The sequence below is a fragment of the Manis pentadactyla genome, chromosome 6 (assembly GCF_030020395.1).
Source record: "Manis pentadactyla isolate mManPen7 chromosome 6, mManPen7.hap1, whole genome shotgun sequence".
NCBI classification, from domain to species: Eukaryota; Metazoa; Chordata; class Mammalia; order Pholidota; family Manidae; genus Manis; species Manis pentadactyla.
The window spans coordinates 87,797,247-87,825,114 of record NC_080024.1 but is presented as its reverse complement, the minus strand read 5'-3'; the positions used below and the strand labels follow the sequence as shown (position 1 = coordinate 87,825,114).

At 39.4% G+C, this 27,868-nt stretch overlaps 1 pseudogene; it reads right to left on the bottom strand.

The window, feature by feature from the left end:
• Window positions 1-354: 354 nt before the first annotated feature.
• LOC130684196 (iron-responsive element-binding protein 2-like) lies at window positions 355-25,327 on the bottom strand (annotated as a pseudogene).
• Between the last annotated feature and the right edge of the window lie 2,541 nt (window positions 25,328-27,868).

Below are 27,868 nucleotides of genomic sequence, written 5' to 3'. Positions count from 1 at the left end.
TCTTGGGGCAGATGACCTGTCACCATCTTCACCTGTTCTAGGAATAAAAAGGAAAATGTAGCCTACTATCACTGAGTCTGTTAACCCCTGATGGAGCAAATCAGACAAAAGGGGTTAAGTAAACTACCACTGTACACAAGTAATTTTTATTATCAAGCAGGACAGAATCTTCTTTCCTTCTAACATATGATTTCCTCAAATAAGAAAAGAGTGACCTAGATTTAATCAAACACAGAGTATTAAAGTGAAGCTAGATTAGTACAAAATATTATATAAGATCACAAAAAAAACAAAAATATGATATTCAAATAAGTACAAAAAATCCAAATGAGGAAAATAAACTTTCACAGGATGTTACCGCCAAAAGGAAACATTTAAAACTCTTTGAAGTTTAGTAAGATAAAATTTAAGAATTGATATCAGCAAAAACAGTCCTTTGGTGGCCCAGTCCCTTGAATTTCCTGACCCATATTTCTTTCCTGCTGAAACAATCAGTGGGATCCTTCTTTCTGGTACAGCTCAGCAGCCTCAAACACATCTAGCTATAAAGTCAAACAAACACAAAAATCATTAACACAAATTTTGATATAGTTGGCAACTGCTTAAATACTTTGTATATATACTGACTATCTGTCCTGATGGAAAATGAATTGTTTTGGGAGCTGGTTTTCCAAGAAACTTATTAAAAAGCTTGATATTTGCAAAAGTTCCTCTTGTCATTACAGCATCATTACCTCTTCGGGCTCCGTAAGAGTTGAATTCATGAGGGGTAAGGCTACAGGAAAATTATGTAAGTAATTTAATTTCAGGTGGAAAATAATCATGTACTACTGAATTGTAAAACTTACTCAAAACATTTTTTATTATGGATAATATCAAGTATGTACAAAAGTAGGGCAAACAGAACAGTGAATCAACAAGCAGGTGCCTCTCATCACATTGTAATAATCAAACCATGGACTCTGTTTCTTCCATAATTATCCCCTATTACATTATTTTGAGGAAAACACATTTTAGTTGTATCTATTTCAGTATGTTCCTCTAAGAGATTCGGACTCGTAAAATACTATCCTGATACCAAAAAAAGCCCCCACAGTTTCTTAATATCAGAGAGCCAGTCAATATTCAAATGTCCCTGATTTTCCCCATGATTCATTTGTTGTTGGTTTGTTCAAATCAGGCAGGGTCCAAATATGCTTCATATATTCATTCAGTCAATCTCTTAATCTTCACATCTGCTTTCCCTTCTTGCCCCTCTTGTACTTTTTCTGAAGGAAACAGGTCACTGGTTGTAGTTTCCTGCATTTATACTGTGCTAACTGCATTCCCACGGTGTCATTCCCAATCCTCTGTCACTTTATTTCCTGTAAACAAGATGTCAGATCCAATGGCTTGATAATATTTGGGTTTTAATGTTAATTTGTGTAACAGGCCTCATAGGTCAAACATCCATTGGAGGCACATGATACCCAGTTGTCTCTTTCTGGAATGTTACCAGGGACTATCATCACTGTCCAGATTAAATCTTTCATTAGGGATTACACAACAGTGATACTCATCACTCCTCCTCCAACTTTTAGCTGGATAACTTCTATAAAGACAAATGTCCTTCATCAATGATTAGGTTATACTGAAATTCATTCCACATGGTAAAGACTGTTTACAAATCTATGACTGTTAAGTAATCAGATGGTTCCCTACCAACTTCCAGAGGTAAGTTGGTCTGTTTTTTTCTTTCAGTATTATTATAAACTCAGAGACTAAAATGCATGATTTAATCCATTCCAGTTAGTATTTTTTACTGATGCTCAGCATGTCCCATCTTTAAGCAGTGGCAGGTTCAAATTGGTTCCTGAGACCTTTTCACAGAAGCCCTGTAGTTTCTGGCAGCTATTTCTCACTGGGAAAAATATAGACATTTTCTAGACCCAAATTTGGAATCAATCATCTCTCCAAGAAGCACTGGTTGTTTGTACGGGTTTCCCCTCCTATCTGGAAGAGAATGTTCCAACATAACCATTCATAAACCAAAACAGCATCCAGTGCAGGGCATCTCCTGATTTCTGGAGGGTCACATCCCTCCACTTTTGCCATAGACCTACACTAGCACTTGCCTTTTTGCTAATGGAAAGAAGTCCAAAGAGGATTTTCACTTCCACGAAAAAAGCTGTTACCACACCAATGTAGGTCTTTTGTGAAAACAAAGTGGTGTGACTTGAGCTTCTGGAAAGCTGAGATACCTGTACAGTGCTATGGCATTCAGACACCATAATCTGGGTGTTAACGGGCTGGACTGGTCACCAGGACAGAAACAGCTAAGCATCTCAACAACAGCTAAGTGTCTGTTCGGCCTTTTATGTAAAGGCAATAAATATTCTAAATTTGTACACTTAAATGTTTTTATAATGGAGGTGGGGGTGGGGGATGGTTCATATGTCTATTTAAAAAAATTCTGATTTATGAGAAGTACTGGATTAAATATTCTAAGATCTGAAATTACAATAAATATAAAAACTGTATCTTGGAAAGTGGTGGCTCCTTTTTTTTGAGGGTTGGCAGCAATGTCACAATTACGACCAAGATGGAAATCACAACCAACAAATATCTGGGAAAAAGAAAATTTACCTTATTTCTCAACACTGTATATAAAAGCTAAGTGGGTAACAAACTGATTCATCTTCGTGAAGTTTTACCAAAGGCAGCTGCTATTAGTAATTTCTACCAAAGTACTTTAATTCACACCAAACTACAGTTAACTGGAAAGTAAGTTCAAACACAAAATTCACGACAGCACTGCTGAAACTACAGTAAGAGTTTTCAGGTTTACTACATGACAAACCAAGCCACATGACATGGTCTGTGTATGAGATTTCACTGCAAAGTCTTGTCATTCAAGCAGCACAAACACCAAGGTTGATCGGGCAGCATGTCCCACCTTCAGCAAACCTGTCTGTGGTGTCAGGATGGCTCTGTGACACCAGAGAGCATTACCATGCACAGAGAAATGAAATAATGTGTTTCTAGTTTCAGATTGTTATCTCCTCTATAAACGATCTTTACATTCATTGATTTATGTAAAATTTTAGACTCAAAAAGCAGGAATTCACTGTCTTTCCATTTGACACAGATCAAGCCTAGCTTCATGCACATGCATCTTATAGTCCACAAAAGACACATTTAAATTTCTAACTAGGGGAGGGTGGTTAGGGTAATTTGACAGGTCAAACCATGATGTCTTTTCAACAAAGAAAAATTGAAAAGAGAAGTCTTGCTTCCAATCAGTTGTTTATTTTGGCTACCCCTCTATTAGGGGTGCAATTTAAAACAGCCATTTCAGTTTCTAAAAACATAAGCAAAATCAGGTACAACAGGTACTCCAGTTACTGCGTAAGTCACCATGGCAAGCAGACACCTGTGACAGCAGGTACTTCCTGGAGGAACGAACTTGACCAGAAGCCTCTCAATCAGTAAGAAAGGAGACAAAATAAAAGCATCTGAACACCAGGCACACATACCCTCTACTGGCCAAGTATTTAACAGCAGCACTACTCCTCGCAATGCTTCCAGCGGGCGATATATGGTCTGTGGTGACACAGTCTCCCAGATGCAGTAGGACGTGGGCATTTTCAATAGACAGCAGTGAAACTGGCTCTTTGGTCTAAAAGGTAAAAAGTTAAAGGCATTTAACTCTTCATGAGTTTTTTTAGTTATAACAACATTAAAAAGATGAAACAGTGATAAAACAGTACTTAACAAGCTTATCAAAAAATGAAGGACATCTGATAGAAGTAAACTTCAAGTCCCATGGAAACAAGAGTGAATATGGTGCTTCTAAGGAATCCCACTGCTTATTTCCCATCTGTGAATATGGTTTTGGTTGGTGAATTAAAAGAAAGATAAAATGGGAGTCATAAAAAGAGGCTTATATAAATGATCAAGGGAATAAAGTATTTATGTTAAAATGAAAAAAATAGGTCTTACTGATTTAGAAATAAAGCTGACAGCACATTCTATAAAATCATGACATTTTGGATGGAATCAATAAAGATTTGCTCATCAAATTCCAACACACCGGATTTTTAGGAGCACTACCCTGTGAGTTAAGTTTCAATAGAAACTGAATGTCAAAATTTGTAGACTCCAAAAATCTAAAAAACTTAAAAATATCTACACAAGTTGCTAAAGAGAGATTGTGTGTGGGTATTGCTGTTGATCTTCAGAATATCGTCATGGACAAAAACCGCTACTTCTTTCAATGCACGTCCCACATCACAGTGTGATATTTTCAAACTACACTTATAACCCTTGCCACCTGCACCACCACCCCAGCAGTCCAGCCATCATCGCCTTTCCCTCTGGATTCTGCTGTCACTGGTCTTCCTGCTTCTACCCAACCTTCACCCCAAAGAAAGTCTCAATACAAAGAGCAACCCTTTTGAGTATGACACTCCTCTGTTCGAAACCTTCCCATGGCTCCCACTCCCCGTGTCACTTCACTCAGAGTACAAGACTACATTTTAACATTGGTCTAAAGTTCCCTATGTACTGGGACCTCCATTTCTGACATCGTTTCCTACCACTATCCTTATTTCCCATGCTCTAGCCACACTGCCCTCCTTGAGGCCTTTACCCTGATTTCTCCACCGGGCAGCCCTCTTCTTTGTCCAGATATATGGCTAACTTATTCACATCTTTCAAAGTTTTGCTCAAATGTCATATTTTCAACCACTCTATATAAAATTACAATCTACTCCCCAAATTTTGCACAATTGGTTCTTTTTACCCTGATCATATATATTTTTTCATTACCACTTACCACTTTTTAGCATAATATGTAATCTACCTAGTTATTCTGCTAATGGTTCACTGCCTTCCTCTCCCCATGAGAATGTTCGGTTTTGTTAACTGATGAAATCCGCATACCTAGAAGAGTGCCTGGCACACAGCAGAGATTCAGTAAATATTTGTTAAGTGAATAAACACTTTTTGTGCCCTCATATTTATATTTTCCATTATTAAAAAAAAGTGTGACTATATGTATTTACTTGTAGGTGTAAAAGACATCCCTGGGATGATGCTTAAAAAACTGACAAGCACTGGTTGCCTCTGAGGAGGTGAAGCAGGAGGCCAGGCATGGGTGAGACAGACTCATTGCACCATCTTTCTTTTGAAATCTGAACCATCTGAGTGGGCTAACAGAGCAGTTTATATGAAGTGTGCCCATATTCAAGATGCCAAATGTAAATGCTTGCTACATATTTCTAATAGGTAAAAAAATAAATCAATTCTGTTACTCTAAGCTATTCTCTCAGATACTAGAGATTTCCAGATACAAAATGACTATCACTCATTAAAACGTATGTGTTCAAAATAATGTAATCTAAAATTTTATTCTATTCAGAAAGCAGGATGTGTGAAATAAAGAAAACATCAACACTTCACTGAACTGCTGAAGAAATGAGACTCTTACCTCTATTTCCTCTTTTCATGTTTTAAACATGGACAATATAACATGCTCTTCCTCTATCTGATGAACTTCTTCTCGAGGAGGCCAAATATTTTGTAGGTAAATGTTCTTGCCAGTAGTGTCAGTACCTGTTTAAAATATTTTAGTATGAGATTCAAGACATTCACATCGCCAAAGGAATTATCATACAAACTAAGTAAATTACTCAACAGCAGACTGCTTTAGGCATAAGCAGCTGAAGGAAGCAACTATGCCCATTTTACTTTCTTCATATAAACACTGAAATGAATGACGATGCATTACACCAAGAGGTCCTGAAATGATCAAAGAATGGCTGATCTAAGAAACATTTCAAAAATATAACAGCCTCTGGGAAAAAAGTGTGCGCAGGGACATATGTATGCAGATAAAGGAAGAGATACCTAAAGGCTCGGTCTGGAAATCTATATTCACTGTACCTGCTATGGCATAAGCCACCCAAGGGTGGAGAGGCAAGATAGTTGGCATGGACACAATCACAAAGACGACCTTCAAAATTTTTGTTTCCAGATAAAACTCCACAGGTAACCAAATCACCCTGAAGAAAAACACACACAAACAATATATATTCTAGAGATGGTACAAATTTGGATAATTATATATACATAAACAATCTCAAATATTGTACTTCTGAGGACAAGATAACCAAAACATATTCTACCAATTATTACAGAACTATCAAAACTGTAAATAAACTAATTCCTGGTGTTATTCTTTGAGAATCATTTTAAGATTGACAGGTTACTATTCCCACAGAATATATATAGGTCTACAGAAATACAAATGTCAATATACATTTTCTGTAATTTATTAATAAAACAGAGTTCGTTATCTTATTGAGTGACACATTTTACCTGTTTGACTGCATTTAAAATGGCTTCCGATAAGGGTGCTGTGTTTCCCACACATGCTGAACATCCATAGCCAACTATTTCAAATCTGCATTTCAAAACAGAAATATGACTGGACAGAACGTCACAGCATTTGTGAAGACACGACAAGCCTTATCTCTTATTTCCACCTTTGTAATAAGATCACTGAAGAGAATATTCATGACAGATGGATCAACCTTCATCGGCATGTCTACTCCGGTTTCTGAGCAACCAAGCCTGACTCTCCCTCTCGGGCATGCAGCCTGCACTGGATGCCAACCATTGAAGTCCTGATGCTTAGGACAAGCCCTAGTCAGGATTGGTAACTAACTCTGCAGAGAGCCAATCACACTACACAAGAAAACTCCTCAGCTACTACTTGCTAGGAACATAACATAAGCACTCAAAAAACTGATGCTGTACTTCTGCCTGAGGGTTTAAACTACAAAGCCTCAAGACAGCCTGGCTTTAACAAGCTGACCAAAGCTCACCAAAGAGGCGCTGGAGTTGGGTCCTCTGACAGGAACAAATCTTCCCATTCTTAACCAAAAAAAGTCCCTGACAAAAATCCCAAGATGATATAACTAAAAAACTGTAGGTAAAATCCTCAAAATTACCTCCAGCTGCCCTTCTAAAAGCAAAAAGAAAATCTAAAATGTATCTCTCTTGCAAAGGAATTGACTACTTATGTAGGGTATGTTCCAAAATAGACACTGAATATAGCTAGCCACAATTTATTTTTCTGATTATGTAAGAAATGTAAACGTATTTTCCCCACAGTTCAGGGACAACTTCACCTGTGCTTATTTAATAGACCCCAGCACATCACAAGCCCCAATCAAGACAATTTACTCAGTTAATAAAACAACCTGTAAGAGTTCACTCTTCCTGTCTTCCCAACTCATGGAAATTACACTCTACATGGTACCATGGCATATATGGCCGGCCACTGCTACTTGGTTTTACTTGTCCATTTTGTCTTTCCATCCTTAAACTCGAATCCACATTTCCTACTTCTGCAGCCAGCACACTGCTGCTGTGTTCACTGACTATAACCAATCTTACCTGTGAGTGACAGGGCCTCAAATATGTGTGACAATGGTGAGGTAACAAGTAAGCTAGAGCACAATTTTTCTAACTTCTTGACTATGAAGGGTTCTAGGAAGCAGCTTCCATCACTGCTGAGTACCAATGTCAGTGTAAAGAGGTGTAACTATCACTTACTTACCCGAGTTTACTAAGGAATGCAATACTCCACTGGAACTGAGGTAATGTGTAACCATCCCACTGCCTGGAGATAAACTCATTCTGATGTAAGGTTTAACATGCAGACCAGCTTGAACAGCTTTTTTAGCCAAAAGACCTGCACAGTGAACAATGATTCATTACGGTGATGTCTCTCCCTCCTTCCTCACATTAAAGGGGGAAGCGAGAAAGTATTTATTTAACAAGCCAATCTCCATCTCTTGTCAGGGTAAAAGTCCACACTCATGAATTTACTGTCATTATTTTGTCCACTCTATGCTCTTTATTTTTTTCATTTGAAACAAACCACAAGTTGCAGCAGATACACTAGCTTTACATTGTAAATTGTTCACGTGCAGCCTGATGTGGCATGCGCATAAATGAACCAAAGGACGATATGTAGTAATATAATGCACACAGTAACCAATGCATAGTGAGCCTTTTAAAATTCCAGTCATAATAAATAATAATTCAGCATGTATTACACATGACTTTTAACAATGAGTGGTTCTATGTGCATACAACTGATTTCATTTACAATCCTTACCAATCAACTTTTACTCTCAATGGACTATGGCACACTACTATGGAAACTTCACATAGATTATCAAAGGATTCGATTATTATACTTCTAAATTACCAGAAGCAGCAGATACAACCTAAAACTAATAGACATGCAAGTTATGATTTTTTAAAAATTTACCTCCCATGTAATAAAAACAAAATTAGTAACATAAATCAAACCTAGTCTCCTTGAGACCTAATGTTGAAGACCTAAAAATCTCATGAAGTTTCTCAGACACAGACACTGATACTCACGTGTGATATAGAAAAACCACATAACAGAAAAGTAAAAACTAATTTAGGAAAAGACTATGTATGGCCATAAAACACAACCTACCTGCAGAGAGCATGACAGATGGATTGCAGTTATTGATGCAACTGGTAACTGCAGCGACGACGACAGACTCATGGGACAGCTGATAGACACCTATTCATAGCAAATAGTGAAGGCATCATTCTGCTTTTCGGCAGCAATTTGGAAGCCTTTAAATCCAACCTATGTAAATTTGCACATAAATATAAACTATGCATTCTGGATACAAATAGGAAAAAAGACTGGCAGAAAATACAGCAGATCCTTGACATATGATGATTTGACACTGGAAGTTCTGATTATTTGTGAGTGTTGCTAAAGATTCATGACCTTTAGTAGTTAAGATTCAGCTAAAATATGAATTTGAGTAGTCACAATAAGAATTACTAGGTACAGCCAACTACCCAGAATGCAGGTATACCTTGGCTTTATTGTTCTCTGCTCACTGCTGTTCAGGTAATACTCAAGAGATGTACAAATTTTCTTTGTTAACAATGGCCCTGAAGATCTGCTTCAAAATGAGCCTGTGAACCTATGTGTATAAAATACATGAAGCAAGACTGCCAATGAGTTAATTGTTGAAGTGAAGTACATGGGAATTCAACACACCATTTTGTTCCTCTCTCTCTCTCTCTCACACACACACACACACACACACACACACACACACAAAGAAATTTTAAGAAAGGAAGGCTCTGAAAGCCAGCTACTAGTTCTCAGAATAGAGAAAGTGGCAAGATTGAAGCCATGATTCTCAGAAATTCTGTATAAACCCCCAAGTCAAAGAGGTCACTTGTTACCAGATTTTGAGAATAATTAGTTACACAGTAGTGTTTTTCTCCTATTCTGGGAAGTCACAAAAGTCTAGAACAGTGCTATTCAACAGAATTTTTCTGTGATGATGTGAATATTTAGTATCTATGCTGTCCAACACAAAAGTGTTAACCACAAGTAACTATCCAGCACCTGAAATGAGGCCACTGTGACTAAGAAACCCAAATTTTAATTAATTTAAATTTTAACTTAAAGAGAGACAGTCAACCTCTGCTCCTCACAGTGGACCTGGGTAAACGACTGATCTATACTTTGGTCAGAAGGAAAAATGGGGCTGATGGTGTGTGCTGTAACAAAAAAACACAGCAGATTGACTTTATGGGTCACCTGGCTAGTTCTATATTACTTATTCAACACAAAGTGCACTGACAAGGATATCAATAGAGTGATCTACCTTTTCATTTAAGCAAGCTTGGAAATCACTTTTCATTTCTGTCACAGCAACTCTATCCTGAGGTCTTTTTGGACCACTGACAGATGGAACTATTGAATTCAGATTAATCTGGATCACCTAGATCATGGAGAAAAGGGAAAGGATTTAGAACTTTAAGTAAAGATTCTAACTTAAGGACTAATTTCTGAAGCACACTGAGTTACGTATTCATTCTGACATTCAACCCCAGAAATACAGATTTTTTTAACAACCCCATTTATGAAACATGACAAAAACTGCTAGAAGACTAGCAGAACAATGCACACACTGTCCAACATCAATTGAATAGTCTGTAAAAAATTTTCTGTTCCCCAAATGTTTCTTTTTCCCAGGAAGATGATAAACACTGTCTTCACAGATGTCTCTTGTACAGTGGATGCCTGTGGTGACTATCAACTTTGGCCTCTGAGCTCTAAATTCTCCCTTCTTTGCCTGTTCTGTGACAGTGGAGTTGGGCTCGTGAGCATTTACCCTTTCACGGCCAGTCGGTAGATGGTGCTGGAGGGACACAACAGAGAAAGGGTTTTTCATTTGCTGGTTCCCCAGTGTCTAGCTGGCCAGGCAGGCTCCTGCAGGTCACACTTTTATTCCTTGGTTCAAAAAATTATTTTTTTAAAAGCCCCACCTTCCACCTAAGTTTCTATTAATTTCTCTGGTATTTCTATCACTTCCTGTCATCCACTTATCCAGCGTATGTGCAAATTAAGTTTCCCTTCATTGAGACCTTCATGATTCCTCTACAACCCCGCTTGTTCTGAATGACCTTGACCACAAACCTGCTTTTCTTATGCCTTCATTTCTTGGCTCCAGGTGATCGTAGTCTTTGTGTTTAAAAGTGGGATTCATGAGTTTCTCTTGAAATCAATTTCTTGATGGGTTATAGCTTTATTTCTTAATATGGTCAGGTTTTTAATAAGCAAATGTATTCCATTTTATTTTACCACTACCACGTTTCTACTTACTTTTTCTTACTCTTTCCTACAATTCTTTCTTCCCTTCTTTGTTTTTTAATGTGGACAAAGCACTAGAGTCAATAAACAGTGGTGAAGTGGACCAGAAAATCCTCACAGAAGTTAGAAGACCCGACCAAAGCAAATTTACACCAATTCAATCCCTACGGGTCCTATACTAGCCTTCAATATGCCAGTAATGTATTCACCTATTTGCCTAACATGTTTCCTGAATATCTACTGTGTGCCAGTCAGTGTTCTAGGAGCTGAAGATGCAATGCAAAAAATAAAAATAAATAAAAATAAATAGTGCAGACACAAGTTCCTGTCCTAATGGAGCCTATGTGTACCTTCCATTTGGAAAGACAGACAAACCAGTACACAAATTAAGATTTCAAGGAGGGATACATGCTATCAAGAACAATACAGCTGGGTGAGAAAATGGATTCCCACCCCCCACAGAAAATATAGCTAACAGTTAACCACACCTATAATAACATCCTCTTGTTTATTTAGATCCTTGACACACTACTAGAAAATGAATGTTATTAAAATTAAGACTTCTGAAAGTGAATACTACCTACTTCAATATAAACACAAATCCTCAACAGATTACAAACGTTTGCTTAGATTGTAAAATATATTTAACATTTAAGACTGCATAACTGGATATCCCTTTCATAATTGTGGATTTTCACAAAATATAGACATTAACCAGATGCAGACATCATCAAAACTGGTATTTTGGGAGGATATTATAGTGATCATGAAGTAGAAAAAAATTAGAGTGCTAAATTAAGAGTCAATTTTGTACTTGAAATACTAAAAATTTAGACCCCATAAAAAGTTGAAAAATTCACTGTAATAGAAATCTATGTAAAATTAATTAATAAAATGAGACTCACATACCCATTAGCTTGTTAAATAGTAATAAAGGCTAAAATTTATTGAGCACTTACTATGTGCCTGAGGCTGTTCTAATGAATTTGTGTGTGATCTTTAAAGAATCCTGAGTTAGATAGGATCTTCCTATCTTAGAGATGGGGAAACTGAGGCAGAAAGGCTAAATAAAGTGCCCAAGGTTACAAAACTAATAAATTTTAGGGCTGGGATTCAAACCCAGGTGGTTAGGCTCCAGAATTTACACTCTTCACTACTACTTGGGTTATTCTGTATATACTTGTTAGTACTCAGGCGTTCCTGAATTATTCTGGTTATTGCTAAACAATTTCACAGCTTTAAGATATGCTTCCATTGACTTGAGTTTGTCTTTGTCAAAACCTAAAAAGAAGATTAATAACAAAAATCAAGTAAGGAATTGCGAAATCTTTGGGGGTAGGGTTCTGCGTTCCAATGATGAGCAAGAAACAAATATTCCAGATTACATAATACTCAGAATAAATTTCTTTCCAAATTAATATTTGATATTATTCTCAAGAGTAAAGTATACCCTTCATGAAAACGCTACTTGCTAAAAACACCTACCAGCCCTTACTTAAAAGTTAATCACTGATGATAAATACTGAGCAACTTCTATAAGACTCGCAAAAAATATTATTTGCAAAAGAAAAACCAGTAATAAAACCGAACATAATAAATTACTATCCACCATGAAGGAAGAAATCCATCACTTTCCATAAACAATAAACAATATTAATAGTTAAAATGAAAGAATAAAGTGAAAGTTAAGAACAGTTTTACAGAGAAAAAGCAGAAATTAAAGAATTTAGATGTTGATATTAAAAGTTTCCAATTGAACATTGCGGTGGTTGTCTGTAAGCCTGATGAGAAGTAAAGTGACTTATGCAGATGGTCTTTCCGCAGGATTGTCACAGAACACATCCTCCAAGTTATAAGTTCTTCTCACAATGTAACAGTAACATTCCTCCAGCAAGGGGTGGGGTCTGTGTTCCCCCTGCACCAAAGCAGTGTGATTTCCAGAAGGCTGGCTGTCTCTGTGTCCTCAGACCACTGGATTCCTAAAGCCACCACATGAGAAAGCCCAGACCCATGTAGAAGCCATCCATCAAAATCCAGCTTGAAGAAATCTCAGCATTTTATAAGGACTATTCCCTCTCCAAGAATCCAAATGAATTGTTATTCATTTTGCCATGTGACTTATAATAATCTTCTCCCAAAATGAAAAATACTAGAATATATTCCCCAAATATATGTATGATTAGAGATTAGGAGTTCAGCAATGATCTCTTTAAAAGAGGAAGAGGGGCAATTTAAAAACAAAACAAAACAAAATGAAAAAAACAGGCAATAGGCTGATAGACACTGAGAAGTCACTGGTGGTTACCATGGGGGAGGAATTGGGGTTGGTGGGTGAAACAGAGAGTCACAAAATCTCAATCATGATATAAATTAGTCACAGACATGAAAGTACAGCATATAGTCAACAGTTCTGGGGTGAGCATTTAATGATGTATGTAAGTGTTGAATCACTGTGTTGTATACCTGAAACCAATATAAGATTGTATAGCAACTATGCTTCAAAAAAAAAACAAAATTGTTTTTACTTAAAAAAAAGAGGAAGTGGATCAAAATAAGAAAAGAGATCCTGCTTTTTAAAAACAAGGGGCCTTATGTAGTATCAACACATTGTGGGTTTTCAGGTACTTCTTATAATACATAAACTACTCAACATAAGAGTGGTAAAAACTCCTAGCTTACCGGGCTACAGAAGATTCGGAACTTGTAACCCTGTGCTGCTTTTCACCAAATCACGTGCTTCTTACTGTCAGAGCACTGGGTCCCAAACTCTTTGTCTGGTGACCACCTATTCCTGCTAAAAGAACAGATGAGAATATTCTCAAGCTTGACTCCCATTAAACTGCAACCTCTGATCCCTAAGCAGAATGGAGGTCTCCATCATTATGGGGAAAGACAAAGCTGAATGTAGGCAGTATAGATAATCCCTTTACGTTGCCGTAAATGGGCCCCAGGGAACCAGGAACAGACCAGAATCTGGGAAGTTTAATATGCATTTTATGCATTCTTGTAAAATAAGACAATTTCATGAATAACTAAATAACATGTACAAGAATAGTGACTTACTATAGAATATTTCAGAGACACACACTGGAAATGTAACAAGTTTATCCTAAATGATCTTGCTTCTTACCTGTATGTTCTAAATGTTTTAAAGTCACACTGTCAACAGGGAAAAAGCTGAGGATAGCACCATATTCTGGACACATATTTGCTATTGTAGTTTGATCCACTATAGATAATTGTGAAACTCCACTTCCAAAAATCTCAAAAAACTTTCCAGCCACTTCTACTTGTCTGAGGTGCTAATAAAGGGACACACATAAATACACAAAATCAGCAATAAGATAAGCATGGTTTCTTTGAAAACTACAAAATCTAATTTTTAACTCTTACTAGTGTCGGTGAAGGAAAGAGGTCCACTTGTTCTTATGAAACAGGAACTCCTTCCGGTTTTGCAGGTGTTTTAAGATAAACTGTCAATAGAAGAGTGGTCCCATGTCACTGTTAGGACAGAAAAGGGCCTGAAAACTCAAAATGACTAAGATTTACATTTTAATGTCTCTGAAATAGGGGTATACCTTAGACTCAATGGTGAGTCTGTTAGCTGGCAGTCTTTCTTAGCAGTATTTTAAATAAGGTTGTGTCTATCCATTAATGGCATCGTAAATTGGATGAAATAGTAATATACAGATGAACTGTATTTAAATAAAAAATTACATGTTGGCTATAAAAATTCTTCAAATTCCAACTGTAGCATCACTAATTTCTACAGCACATTAAATTTTACACCACAAATATTTACAGCATCATTAATTATAGGTAAATTCCATTTTGATAACATTTAAGATGTGGCTTCAAAATTCCTTCTAAAATCATTTTTCTTAGTTTTTACCAAGAACCAAACAGCTTTCACCTGTTCAAAATTATGAAATGGTCTTGGATTGGTACAGTGAAGCAACTAGGGAGGGGACTAAGAATGAAACAGCCTTCAACCTGGGGACAATACTAAGTCCAAACATCTCAGAGGTGGTAGGGGTAACTTAATCCAAACTGCTTAAGATATAGAAACTCAAGCCTAGGAGAAAGATGTTTGCTTAAATTCATGAAGATGAGAGCAATACAGATTAGATATACCAAACCAACTTCTACTTTCACCAAATTAATGAGGTACCACAATATACACTGTGAAAACCAAGATAAAATCAGTCCTATGAAGACCATGAATAGAACTTCAAAGAAGAAAAAGAATTCAATAAATGTAAACGTATGTAACAGATTGAAATTTTCTATGAACTAAAACATCAAAAATAGATCATAATATTGCTAAGAAAAAATACAGCCAGAGGGCTCTAAAGGCAAGATTAATTCTCAGTATGTCTTAAAGAAAGAATTGATTCCTCTAAAAATATAATGGCATATTCCTTTTCCTCTGGGATAACACTAAAATTCTCAACTTAACTTTGTGATCTTTTGGTACCATACATGGAATCAATCATTTTTCCTAAGATGTCAAAATCTTTTTTAGAGGTGGAGCCAAGATGGCAGCGTGAGTAGAGGAGCAGAAATCTCCTCCCAAAACCACATATATGCTTGAAAATACAACAAAGACAACTCTTCCTGAAAGAGAGACCAGAAGACACAGGAAAACAACCAGACTACATCCACACCAGCGAGAACACAGCACCTCATGAAGGGGGTAAGATACAAGCCGCAGTCAAGTGGGACCTGAGCGCCCCTCACACCAGCTCCCCAGCGGGAGGAGAGGAGTCAGAGAGGGAGGGAGAAGGAGCCCAGGACTGCTAATCAGCCAGCCCTTGCCATCCGCACTGGACCGCAGACAGTGCATGCGTGGGGTGCTGGATACTAGGGAAAAAGGACAGTAAGATGTGTGAGTAGGTCCCGGCAGCCGGTGCCCCAAGGAAAAAGAAAAGCGAGTGCTTTTTGGAAGTGTTAAAGGGACAGGGACCACACAGCCAGACGGAAGCGTCCTGGGACACTCAGTCCAGCAGCAGGGAACTCCGGGCACCCTATACCCCTGTATAGCAGGGCAGGTCAGACAGAGGGCCCTCACAGAGATAAACAGCCTCCCTGCCGTTTCCCCTCCAACGCGGCTCCGCCATATCAGAGCAGCTTCCCGAGGCAGGCCATGCCCACAGCAACAGCAGAGATAAACTCCATAGCGGCCGGGCAAGAATCAGAAGCCGCGTCTGCATGCAGCTGCCCAGCACAAGCCACTAGAGGTCACTCTTCTCCCAGGAGAGGAAGGCCACAAACCAACAAGAAGGGAAGTTCTTCCAGCCGTCACTCGTGCCAGCTCTGCAAACTGTCTCTATCAAAATGAAAAGGTAAAATTTGAGGCAGACAAAGATTACAGAGTCAACACATGAGAAGGAGACAGACCTAACCAGTCTTCCTGAGAAAGAATTCAAAATAAAAATCATAAACATGCTGACAGAGATGCAGAGAAATATACAAGAGCTAAGGGATGAAGTCCGGAGGGAGATTACAGATGTCCGGAAGGAGATTACAGAAGTGAAACAAACTCTGGAAGGATTTATAAGCAGAATGGGTAAGATGCAAGAGGCCATTGATGGAATAGAAAGCAGAGAACAGGAATGCATAGAAGCTGACACAGATAGATAAGGAATCTCCAGGAATGAAACAATATTAAGAGAACTGTGTGACCAACCAAAAGGAACAATATCCGCATTATAGGGGTACCAGAAGAATAAGAGAGGGAAATAGGGATAGAAAGTGTCTTTGAAGAAATAATTGCTGAAAACTTCCCCAAACTGGGGGAGGAAATAATCGAACAGACCATGGAAATACACAGAACTCCCAACAGAAAGGACCCAAGGAGGACAACACCAAGACACATAATAATTAAAATGGCAAAGAACAAGGACAAGGACAGAGTTTTGAAGGCAGCTAGAGAGAAGAAAAAGATCACCTATAAAGGAAAACTCATGAGGCTATCATCAGACTTCTCAACAGAAACCTTACAGGCCAGAAGAGAATGGCATGATATATTTAATGCAATGAAACAGAAGGGCCTTGAACCAAGGATACTGTATCCAGCACGATTATCATTTAAATATGAAGGAGGGATTAAACAATTCCCAGACAGGCAAAAGTTGAGGGAATTTGCCACCCACAAACCAATTCTACAGGGTATTCTAGAGGGACTAGTCTAGACGGGAGCACTCCTAAGACTAAACAGATGTCACCAGAGAAAATAAAATCACAGCAAAGAAAGCAGACCAACAAAATACTAACTAAAGGCAAAAAATAAAATCAACAACCCACTAAAAGCAGTTAAAGGAAACACGAAAGAGCACAGAATAAAACAACCAACATATAAAGAATTGAGGAGGAGGAATAAGAAGGGAGAGAAGAAAGGAATCTCCAGACAGTGTATATAACAGCTCAATAAGCGAGCTAAGTTAGGCAGTAAGATACTAAAGAAGCTAACCTTGAACCTTTGGTAGACACGAATCTAAAGCCTGCAATGGCAATAAGTACAGATCTTTCAATAGTCACCCTAAATGTAAATGGACTGAATGCACCAATCAAAAGACACAGAGTAATAGAATGGATGAAAAAGCAAGACCCATCTATATGCTGCTTACAAGAAACTCACCTCAAACCCAAAGACATGCACAGACTAAAAGTCAAGGGATGGAAAAAGATATTTCATGTAAACAATAGGGAGAAGAAAGCAGGGGTTGCAGTACTAGTATCAGACAAAATAGACTTCAAAACAAAGAAAGTAACAAGAGATAAAGAAGTACATTACGTAATGATAAAGGGCTCAGTCCAACAAGAGGGTATAACCATTCTAAATATATATACACCCAACACAGGAGCACCAGCATATGTGAAACAAATACTAACAGAACTAAAGAGGAAAATAGAATGCAATGCATTCATTTTAGGAGACTTCAACACACCATTCACCCCATAGGATAGATCCACTGGACAGAAAATAAGTAAGGACACGGAGGCACTGAACAACACACTAGAACAGATGGACCTAATAGACATCTATAGAACTCTACATCCAAAAGCAACAGGATACACATTCTTCTCAACTGCACATGGAACATTCTCCAGAAGAGACCACATAGTAGGTCACAAAAAGAGCCTCAGAAAATTCCAAATGATTGAAATTCTACCAACCAACATTTCAGACCACAAAGGTATAAAACTAGAAATAAATTCTACAAAGAAACCAAAAAGGCTCACAAACACATGGAGGCCTAACAACATGTAACTAAATAATCAATGGTTCAACGAACAAATTAAAATAGACATCAAGGAATATATGGAAACAAATGACAACAAAAATACAAAGCCCCAGCTTCTGTGGGACACAGTGAAAAGCAGTCTTAAGAGGAAAGTATACAGCAATCCAGGCACACTTAAAGAAGGAAGAACTATCTGAAATAAATAGTCTAAAATCAGAATGATCGAAACTGGAAAAAGAAGAACAAATGAGGCCTACAGTCAGCAGAAGGAGGGACATAATAAAGATCAGAGAAGAAATAAACAAAATTGAGAAGAATAAAACAATAGAAAAACTCAACGAAACCAAGAGCTGGTTCTTTGAGAAAATAAACAAAATAGATAAACCTCTAGCCAAACTTATTAAGAGAAAAAGAGAATCAACACACATCAACAGAATCAGAAATGAGAATGGAAAAATCACGACAGACTCCACAGAAATACAAAGAATTATTAAAGACTACTATGAAAAGCTAAATGCTAACAAGCTGCAAAATCTAGAAGAAATGGACAACTTCCTAGAAAAATACAACCTTCCAAGACTGACCACGGAAGAAACACAAAAGTTAAACAAACCAATTACGAGCAAAAAAATTGAAATTTTACTCAAAGAACTACCCAAACACAAAACCCCCAGCCCGATGGATTTACCTCGGAATTTTATCAAACATACAGAGAAGACATAATACCCATTCTCCTTAAAGTTTTCCAAAAAATAGAAGAAGAGGGAATACTCCCAACCTCATTCTATGAAGCCAACATCACCCTAATACCAAAACCTGTCAAAGACCCCACCAAAAAAGAAAATTACAGACCAATATCCCTGATGAATGTAGATGCAAAAATACTCAATAAAATATTAGCAAACTGAATTCAAAAATATATCAAAAGGATCATACACCATGTCCAAGTGGGATTCATCCCAGGGATGCAAGGATGGTACAACATTCGAAAATCCATCAACATCATCCACCACATAAACCAAAAGAAAGACAAAAACCACATGATCATCTCCATAGATGCTGAAAAAGCATTTGACAAAATTCAACATTCATTCATGAAAAAAGCTTCTCAGCAAAATGGGTGTAGAGGGCAAGTACCTCAACATAATGAAGGCCATATATGATAAACCCACAGCCAACATCATACTGAACAGCAAGAAGCTGAAAGGTTTTCCTCTGAGATCGGGAACAAAACAGGGATGCCCACCCTCCTCACTGTTATTTAACTTAGTACTGGAGGTCCTAGCCATAGCAATTAGACAAAACAAAGAAATACAAGGAATCCAGATTGGTAAAGAGGAAGTTAAACTGTCACTATTTGCAGATGACATGATATTGTACATAAAAAACCCTAAAGACTCCACTCCAAAACTACTAGAACTGATATCGGAATACAGCAAAGTTGCAGGATAAAAAAATTAACACACAGAAATCTGTGGCTTTCCTATACACTAATAATGAACCAATAGAAAGAGAAATCAGGAAAACAACTCCATTCACAACTGCATCAAAAAGAATCAAATAAATAGGAATAATCCTAACCAAGGAAGTGAAAGACCTATACCCTGAAAACTACAAGACACTCTTAAGACAAATTAAAGGGGACACTAAGAAATGGAAACTCATCCCATGCTCTTGGCTAGGAATAATTAATATTGTCAAAATGGCCATCCTTCCCAAAGCAGTATACAGATTTGATGCAATCCCTATCAAATTAATAGCAACATTCTTCAATGAACTGGAAGAAATAGTTCAAAAATTCATATGGAAACACCAAAGACCCCAAATAGCCAAAACAATCCTCACAAAGCAGAACAAAGTGTTGGGGGGATCTCACTCCCCAGCTTCAAGCTCTACTACAAAGCCATAGTAATCAAGACAATTTGGTACTGGCACAAGAACAGAGCCACAGACCAGTGGAACAGATTAGAGAATCCAGACATTAACCCAAACATATATGGTCAATTAATATTTGATAAAGGAGCCATGGATATACAATTGGGAAATGACAGACTCTTCAACAGAGGGTTTTGGCAAATCTGGACAGCTACATGTAAGAGAATGAAACTGGACCATTGTCTAACCCCATACACAAAAGTAAATTCAAAATGGATCAAAGACTTGAATGTAACTCATGAAACCATAAAACTGTTAGAAAAAAACAGAGGCAAAAATCTCTTAGACATAAACATGAGTGACCTCTTCTTGAACATATCTCCCCAGGCAAGGAAAACAAAAGCAAAAATGAACAAGTGGACTATATCAAGCTGAAAAGCTTCTGTACAGCAATAGACACCATCAATACAACAAAAAGGTACCCTACAGTATGGGACAATATATTTGTAAATGACAGATCCGATAAAGGCTTGACATCCAAGATATTTAAAGAGCTAATGTACATCAACAAACAAAAAGTGAATAATCCAATTAAAAAATGGGCAGAGGAGCCGAACAGACAGTTCTCCAAAGAAGAAATTCAGATGACCAACAGACACATGAAAAGATCCTCCACATCACTAGTCATCAGAGAAATGCAAATTAAAAGCACAATGAGATATCACCTCAAACCAGTAAGGATGGCTGCCATCCAAAAGACAAACAACAACAAATGTTGGTGAGGTTGTGGAGAAAGGGGGACCCTCCTACTCTGCTGGTGGGAATGTAAATTAGTTCAACCATTGTGGAAAGCAGTATGGAGTTTCCTCAAAATGCTCAAAATAGACTTACCATTTGACCCAGGAATTCCACTCCTAGGAATTTACCATAAGAATGCAGCACTCCAGTTTGAAAGACAGATGCACCACTATGTTAATCGCAACACTATTTACAATAACCAAGAATTGGAAGCAACCTAAGCGTCCATCAGTAGATGAATGGATAAAGAAGATGTGGTACACATACACAATGGAATATTATTCAGCCGTAAGAAGAAAACAAATCCTACCATTTGCAACAACATGGATGGAGCTAGAGGGTATTATGCTCAGTGAAATAAGCCAGGTGGAAAGAGACAAGTACCAAATTATTTCACTCATCTGTGGAGTATAAGAAAAAAGGAAAGACTGAAGGAACAAAACAGCAGCAGAATCACAGAACCCACGAATGGACTAACAGTTACCAAAGGAAAGGGACTGGGGAGGATGGGTGGATGGGGAGGGATAAGGGGGGGAAGAAGAAAGGGGTAGTATGATTAGCATGCATAATGTGGGGGGTGGGAGAAAGGGAAGGGCTGTGCAACACAGAGAAGACAAGTAGTGATTCTACAACATTTTGCTATGCTGATGGACAGTGACTGTAATGGGGTTTGTGGGGGGGACTTGGTGTAGGGGAGAGCCTAGTAAACATAATATTCTTCATGTAATTGTAGATTAATGATAACAAAAAAAGAAAGAAATGGGGGAATACTTCCCGATAGGATAAAACTAACTGTAAATCAATGATTAATGCATCCTTTACATATCCTTAATTTTGATCTTTTAAAGGGTGTGGGATGATCAGCTATGGAAGTACACTTTTCTGATAATATATCTTTCTCTTAAAAAAAAGCAGTTCCTGTGTGGTTATCTCCAATAGGTTCTTCACAGTGGTATAAAGGTCATATCAAAGTGTGAGCAAAGGGTTTGTTTGTGTTTATACAGAGGATGAAGGCCTAATTTGGCTACCCAGAAAATGAATTAAGATACTGTATGAAGAAGATCTTCCAACATCAACATCCTCTGGAAGAGTCATTTCAGAAGATGATCATCAAAAAACTTCAACAAAGACCCTGGCACTGTTGCAGTTGTAGCTGCATTCATCCCACCGGTTCCTGGACTTGCCATTGGAATGAAGAAGGAGATATCTAAGCTGGCCTGTGCATACAGTAAAACAACAAATTTGACTGGATCTATACTGTCGGAACTCAACCAAGAATTAGGAGAAGGGCAAGTTGCAGTGCTCCAAAATCGTGCGTCTATAGACTATCTACTGTTAAAAGAACATATGGGATGTGAACAGTTCCCAGGAATGTGTTGTTTTAATTTGTCTGATTTTTCTCAAACTATTCAAATTCAGTTAGACATTATCCATCATATCATTGATAAGTTTTTACAAATGCTTAGGGTACCTAACTGGTTTTCTTGGTTTCACTGGATATGGCTGGTAATTGTAGGTCTGCTTTTGTTATGTATCTGTATTCCTATTCTGTTAATGTGTGTATGCAATTTAATTAGTAGTTTGTTAAAACCTATACATGCTTATGTTACTCTACAAGAAGATATGTCAAAGAAATAATCAATTTTCCCATGTTTTCTTCTGTCTGCTACTTCTGTAGCTTTTCTTCTTCCTAATTACAACCCTTTAGTAGAATTCGTGCCTCATATCGAAAATTACTGAGTATCATAATTCTTCCAAGTGGTAAAGATACCTCAAGACAAATGCTGGGCATAGAAGCCACACGGCATAAATCTGCAAAGAAGTAGAAAGCTATCCTTTTCAAAGAATATTGCTTCTCTCTCACTTACGAACTTTACATTTCCCTGTATGGCCCTGGAAGATGACTGGTTAGCCAGAGACAGGTAAGATTCCTCAAGGGAGGAACAACCTAAGACATGCACAGTTGCAGGGGGGCCATCAGGAGAGAAATTGGGGATCAACAGAGGTGAGGCTTAGAACCTCACCCCCAACCCCCGTTTTGATAGAAATCTTCTGCATCCGTGGATGTTTTGTTGCCCTTGTCTAGCTTGGATTAATACTTAGTCTATAGGCACAGACCTGATCATCTACATTTGCCCTCTTACAGCACTAAATTATGTTTTCTACCTTCATCTTGCATCTACCTACCACTTCAGCATTTTATTAAAAAACAATAATAATAATAAGGGAGAAATGTGGGATTCACATATAAATCAAGTATCAAAATCAAACGAATAATCATATCTGACTTGATTGTTTATAGTTCATGATGTGAGATCAAAACTGAAAGTTTCTGTGATATGACTGCCCTTGCACTGTTCACCATGTAAGAACTTATTTACTGTGTAAGAAATTGTTCACCATGTAAGAACTTGTTTGTTATGCTTCAGAAGAATGGTGACTGTTGAGAATTAGGCTTGGGGTTGATTAATGATTGTGCATTGAGTCCCCTATACAGAATTTTATTGTTGTTAACAACCATTTGATCAATAAATATGAGAGATGCCCTCTCAAAAAAATATCTTTTTTAATTATGGAAGAAGGATCAATACTAAATGCCAAAAGGGAGCCAATACCATTTTCTTCTCCTGCAGAGTATCCTGAAAGCTTTCAGACCAATTATTAAACCAAAAATACCGAGACTCTAGGAACCAAACTGGAATTACATGTGGAATATTTGCCAGGTTCAGGCACTTAACAAAATGGGACTCAAATCGTTAGAATAAAGTTAGTGAAAAGCTGAAATTTAGGATGGAGTGTTACAAATTCATGTTTACTATTAAAATCTGGAGCACATATACTGGATGCAGGAAGCCAGTATTAAAAATCCAGAGAAATGCAGCAGCCCAGTTTCAAAAAGACAGTTGCATCCGTATGTTTATTGCAGCACTATTTACAATAGCCAAGAAATGGAAGCAACCCAAGTGTCCATCAGTAGATGAATGGATAAAGAAGATGTGGTACATATACACAATGGAATATTATTCAGCCATAAGAAGAAAACAAATCCTACCATTTGCAACAACATGGATGGAGCTAGAGGGTATTATGCTCAGTGAAATAAGCCAGGTGGAAAGAGACAAGTACCAAATTATTTCACTCATATGTAGAGTATGAGAACAAAGGAAAACTGAAGGAACAAAACAGCAGCAGAATCACAGAACCCACGAATGGACTAACAGTTACCAAAGGGAAAGAGACTGGAGAGAATGGGTGGGAAGGGAGGGATAAGGGCGGGGAAAAACAAAGGGGTATTACAATTAGCTCACATAATGTGGGAGGGGTCCCAAGGGGAAGTCAGTTTAGTACAGAGAAGTCAAGTAGTGATTCTATATCAGCTTACTAGGCTGATGGTCAGTGACTGTAATGGGGTATGTGGTGGGGCTACTTGATGACCTGGGGAGTCTAGTAACCATAATGTTGCTCATATAATTGTAGATTGGTTATTGTGAATAGTGCTGTGATAAACATAGGGGTGCACATATCTTTTTTATACTGGTCTGCTGCATTCTTTTATTTATTTATTTATTTATTCATTCATTCACTCATTCATTATCTATCTATCTACCTATCTGTCTATCTATCTTTCTGTCATTAATATATAATTAGATGAGTAACATTATGTTTGCTAGACTCCCCCCATCATGAAGATGCCTCCAGGTACCCCATTGCAGTCACTGTCCATGAGCATAGTAAGATACTGTAGAATCCCTACTTGTCTTCTCTGTGTTGTATAGCCCTCCCTGTGATCCCCACTCCCACATTATACGTACTAATAGTAATGCACGCTTTCTTTCCCTCTCCCCTTATCTCTCCATTACCAGCTATCCACCCCAGTCCCTTTCCCTTTGGTAACTGTTAGTCCATTCTTGGGTTATGTGAATCTGGTGCTATTTTGCTTATTCAATGTGTTCTGCGTGCACGCCCATTGGCTGCCTCGCTTCGATTGATGGCGCTGACTGCCATTTATTGCTCAGAGCCACTCGCAGGCCCACCCCAGACAGGCGTCCCTTGTGGCCAATGAGTGAGCGCCAACGCAGAGCAGCCCGCCTTTGGGGGCGCCCACAGAACACGTGTTTCAGGCGGCTGCGCAGTAGCTGCAGGCTTTCCCGCCTCCGTGTTCAGTACTCATTAGCTTCGCGAGCGCCGCCAGGAGAGGGGTTTCTAACGGCTCCCTCCGGTCTTCTGTCCTCCGGCCCTGTCCGCAGGGGCGACCTGGCGCCCTCAGACAGCCGACTCCTTCGCACCGCGTGCCCGGCGGAGACCAGATGTTGGACCCGCGCTGTCCTCGGCTGTGCCTTCCTCCTGGCACGAATGTGCTGGCAGCACTGACCTCGCTCCCCAGCCTCGGATCACCTCTTCGCGCTTGCTGGGCCCCCGGCGCCGCCCTCGCCCCTTCTCTTCTCTCCAGTGGTGGGCGAAAGGCGACGATCGACCTGGACTTGAAGCTGCTGCCCCGGTCGGACGTGAGCCATTACAGCTCTGCCACCTCCAGCCTAGCGCCGTGGGGCAGCGCAACCAGGAACCCTGATGCCGCCGCGGGCCTGCCTTCTGCCTCGGTGGCCACTGAGGGGCAGCCGCGCAAGAGCAGTTCGTCTGGCCACAGCGCGTGGTGCAACCTGTCCCATGCCGACCGCATCGCCGAGTCCATCGAGATTGAGAGCTCGGCCAAGAAGCGGCTCACGCTGCCGCAGATCTACGGTGGGTGGTCAAGAGCAGGCCCTAGTTGAAGGATGAAGGCGAAGCGACGGCTCTGCGGGCTGGAAGGTACGTGACCTCGGTGGGCGGCCGGACCCGGACGGGGCGCGGGGACCCCTGTCTCCACCTGAGGTCGCGGTGGAGCCGGTGAGGGGCGTCCATGCAAGTTGCTTGGCGGATACTGCATCGCCGGTGTGACCGGGAAGCGACCGACACGGGTGGTGGGCCTGCCGGGCCCGGCCGGGGGTCGGGAGATGGCGCAGTCCACCAGAGGGGCTGTCCGGGGAGGGAGGGAGGTGGAGCAAGTGCGCTGAGAAGGCCGTCCGCGCCGCCGCCGAAGTCTGCCAGGCAGGGGAGAGGGGCTGGCTGGACCGCTGCTCCTCTGTCTGGGACTGGGCGGTGAAGGCGGCTGCTCTCTGTCTGGCCTGGTGCCGCGCCGCCAACCTGCTACCGCCGCCTGGGCCGGTGCCACAGGTGGAGGGCACAGGTGAGGCCACGTATATGTGGAGGCCGGTGGGCGGTTTGCCTTGTGTGGATTTTCTAGGCGGGGGCCTCGAGGGCGAGGGCCGGGGGAGCTGAAGTTCAAGTGGGACCCGCAGCGGGGCGGCGGGGTAGAGGCTGCCCGGTGGCAGCGCCTTTAGAATTGAAAATTTTTTCATGAGGTACCTCTCGTATTTTCTATTTGGGAATGAAGTTTATTTACTTTGGTTTTGGAATTGACAGTGCATTTTCTTGTATTTAAAAATTACTGTCTTTCAGTCATTGAGGTTTGTGGTCTGCAGCTGAGTAGTTTGCAATTAGTGGCAGAGATTCTGAGATAGGGACCATGGGTATAGTCAGAGTAGCGTGGGGGCCTCTGAAAAAGACCCCTACCAAAACTCCGTATTAAACAGTTGAGCGCAGTCAGTCACATTAATTCTCTAAAGTAAAATGTCAGACTAGTAGGAGTATAAGCATTGTTCAGTGAAGCTGAGTTAAAACTAAAAAGCCAGGAGAAACTTGGCCTGGAATGTGTGAACATCCCCCAGATAAGAAAATAGCTCAGCATGGCCCATGTCTTCATTGTGTCAACTAAATGAGGCTATTGTAATCTTTACTTTAGCCTGCTAAAAGGCCCAGTTTAACTTTAGCTTTGCCTGGATGCTGCTTTTCCTCCTCGAGCCCCTAATGACATAATATATAACCTGGGCAATTAATACGGCAAGTAAGCCCAGCCACAGACTACATAGTAAAAGGCACGAAGGATCCCATCTTAAAGATGAGATTGCATTTTAGCACTCAGGAAGTTGAGAAGTAAGATTCTTTTTATTATTATTATTAAGGTATTACTGATATACCCCCATTTGAGGGTTTCACATGAAAAACCAATGTGGTTACTACATTCACCCATATTATCGAGTTGCCCCCCATACCCTATTGCAGTCACTGTCCATCAGTGTAGTAATTTGCCACAGATTCACTTTTTGCCAAGAAGTAAGATATTTTCTTTCATTTATTTATTTATTTTATTAAGGTATTATTGATATATATTCTCATAAAGGTTTCACATGAAAAAACCATGTGGTTACTACATTCACCCCTTTATCGTGTTCTGCCCATGCCCCATTGCAGTCACTGCCCATCAGTGGAGTAAGATGCCACAGAGTCAACTGTTTGCCTTCTCTGTGCTGCACTGTCTTCCATTTGATCCCCCCACACACCATGTGTGCCAATCATAATACCCCTGAATCCCCTTCTCCCTTCCTCCCCTACCCCTCCTCTTTGGTAACTGCTAGTACCTTCTTGGAGTCTGTGAGTCTGTTGCTGTTTTGTTCCTTCAGTTTTGCTTCCTTGTTGCCTTCCACAAATGAGGGAAATCATTTGGTACTTGACTTTCTCAGCCTGCCTTATTTCACCAAGCATATCCTGAAGCTCCATCCATGTGGTTGCAAATGGTAGGATTTGTTTTCTTCTTATGGCTGAGTAGTATTCCATTGTGTATATGTACCACATCTTCTTTATCCATTCATCTACTTATGGACACTTAGGTTGCTTCCATATCTTAGCTATCTTAAGTAGTGCTGCAATAACCATAGGGGTGCATATGTGTTTTTGAATCTGAGAAATTATAGTCTTTGGGTAAATTCCTAGGAGTGGAATTCCCAGGTCAAATGGTATTTCTAGTTTTAGTTTTCTGAGAAACCTCCATATTTCTTTCCACAACGGTTGAATTAGTTTACATTCCCACCAGCAGTGTAGGAGGGTTCCACTTTTCCATGTCATTGCAAGCATTTGTTGCTTAGTCTTTTCGATACTGGCCATCCTAACTGGTGTGAGGTGATATCTCACTGTGTTTTTTTTCTTTGGTATCATTAATCTACAATTACATGAGGAACATTATGTTTACTAGACTTCTCCCATCACCCATCTCCCCCCCACATACCCCCATTACAGTCACTGTCCATCAGCGTAGTAAGATTCTGTAGAATCACTACTTGTCTTCTCTGTGTTGTAC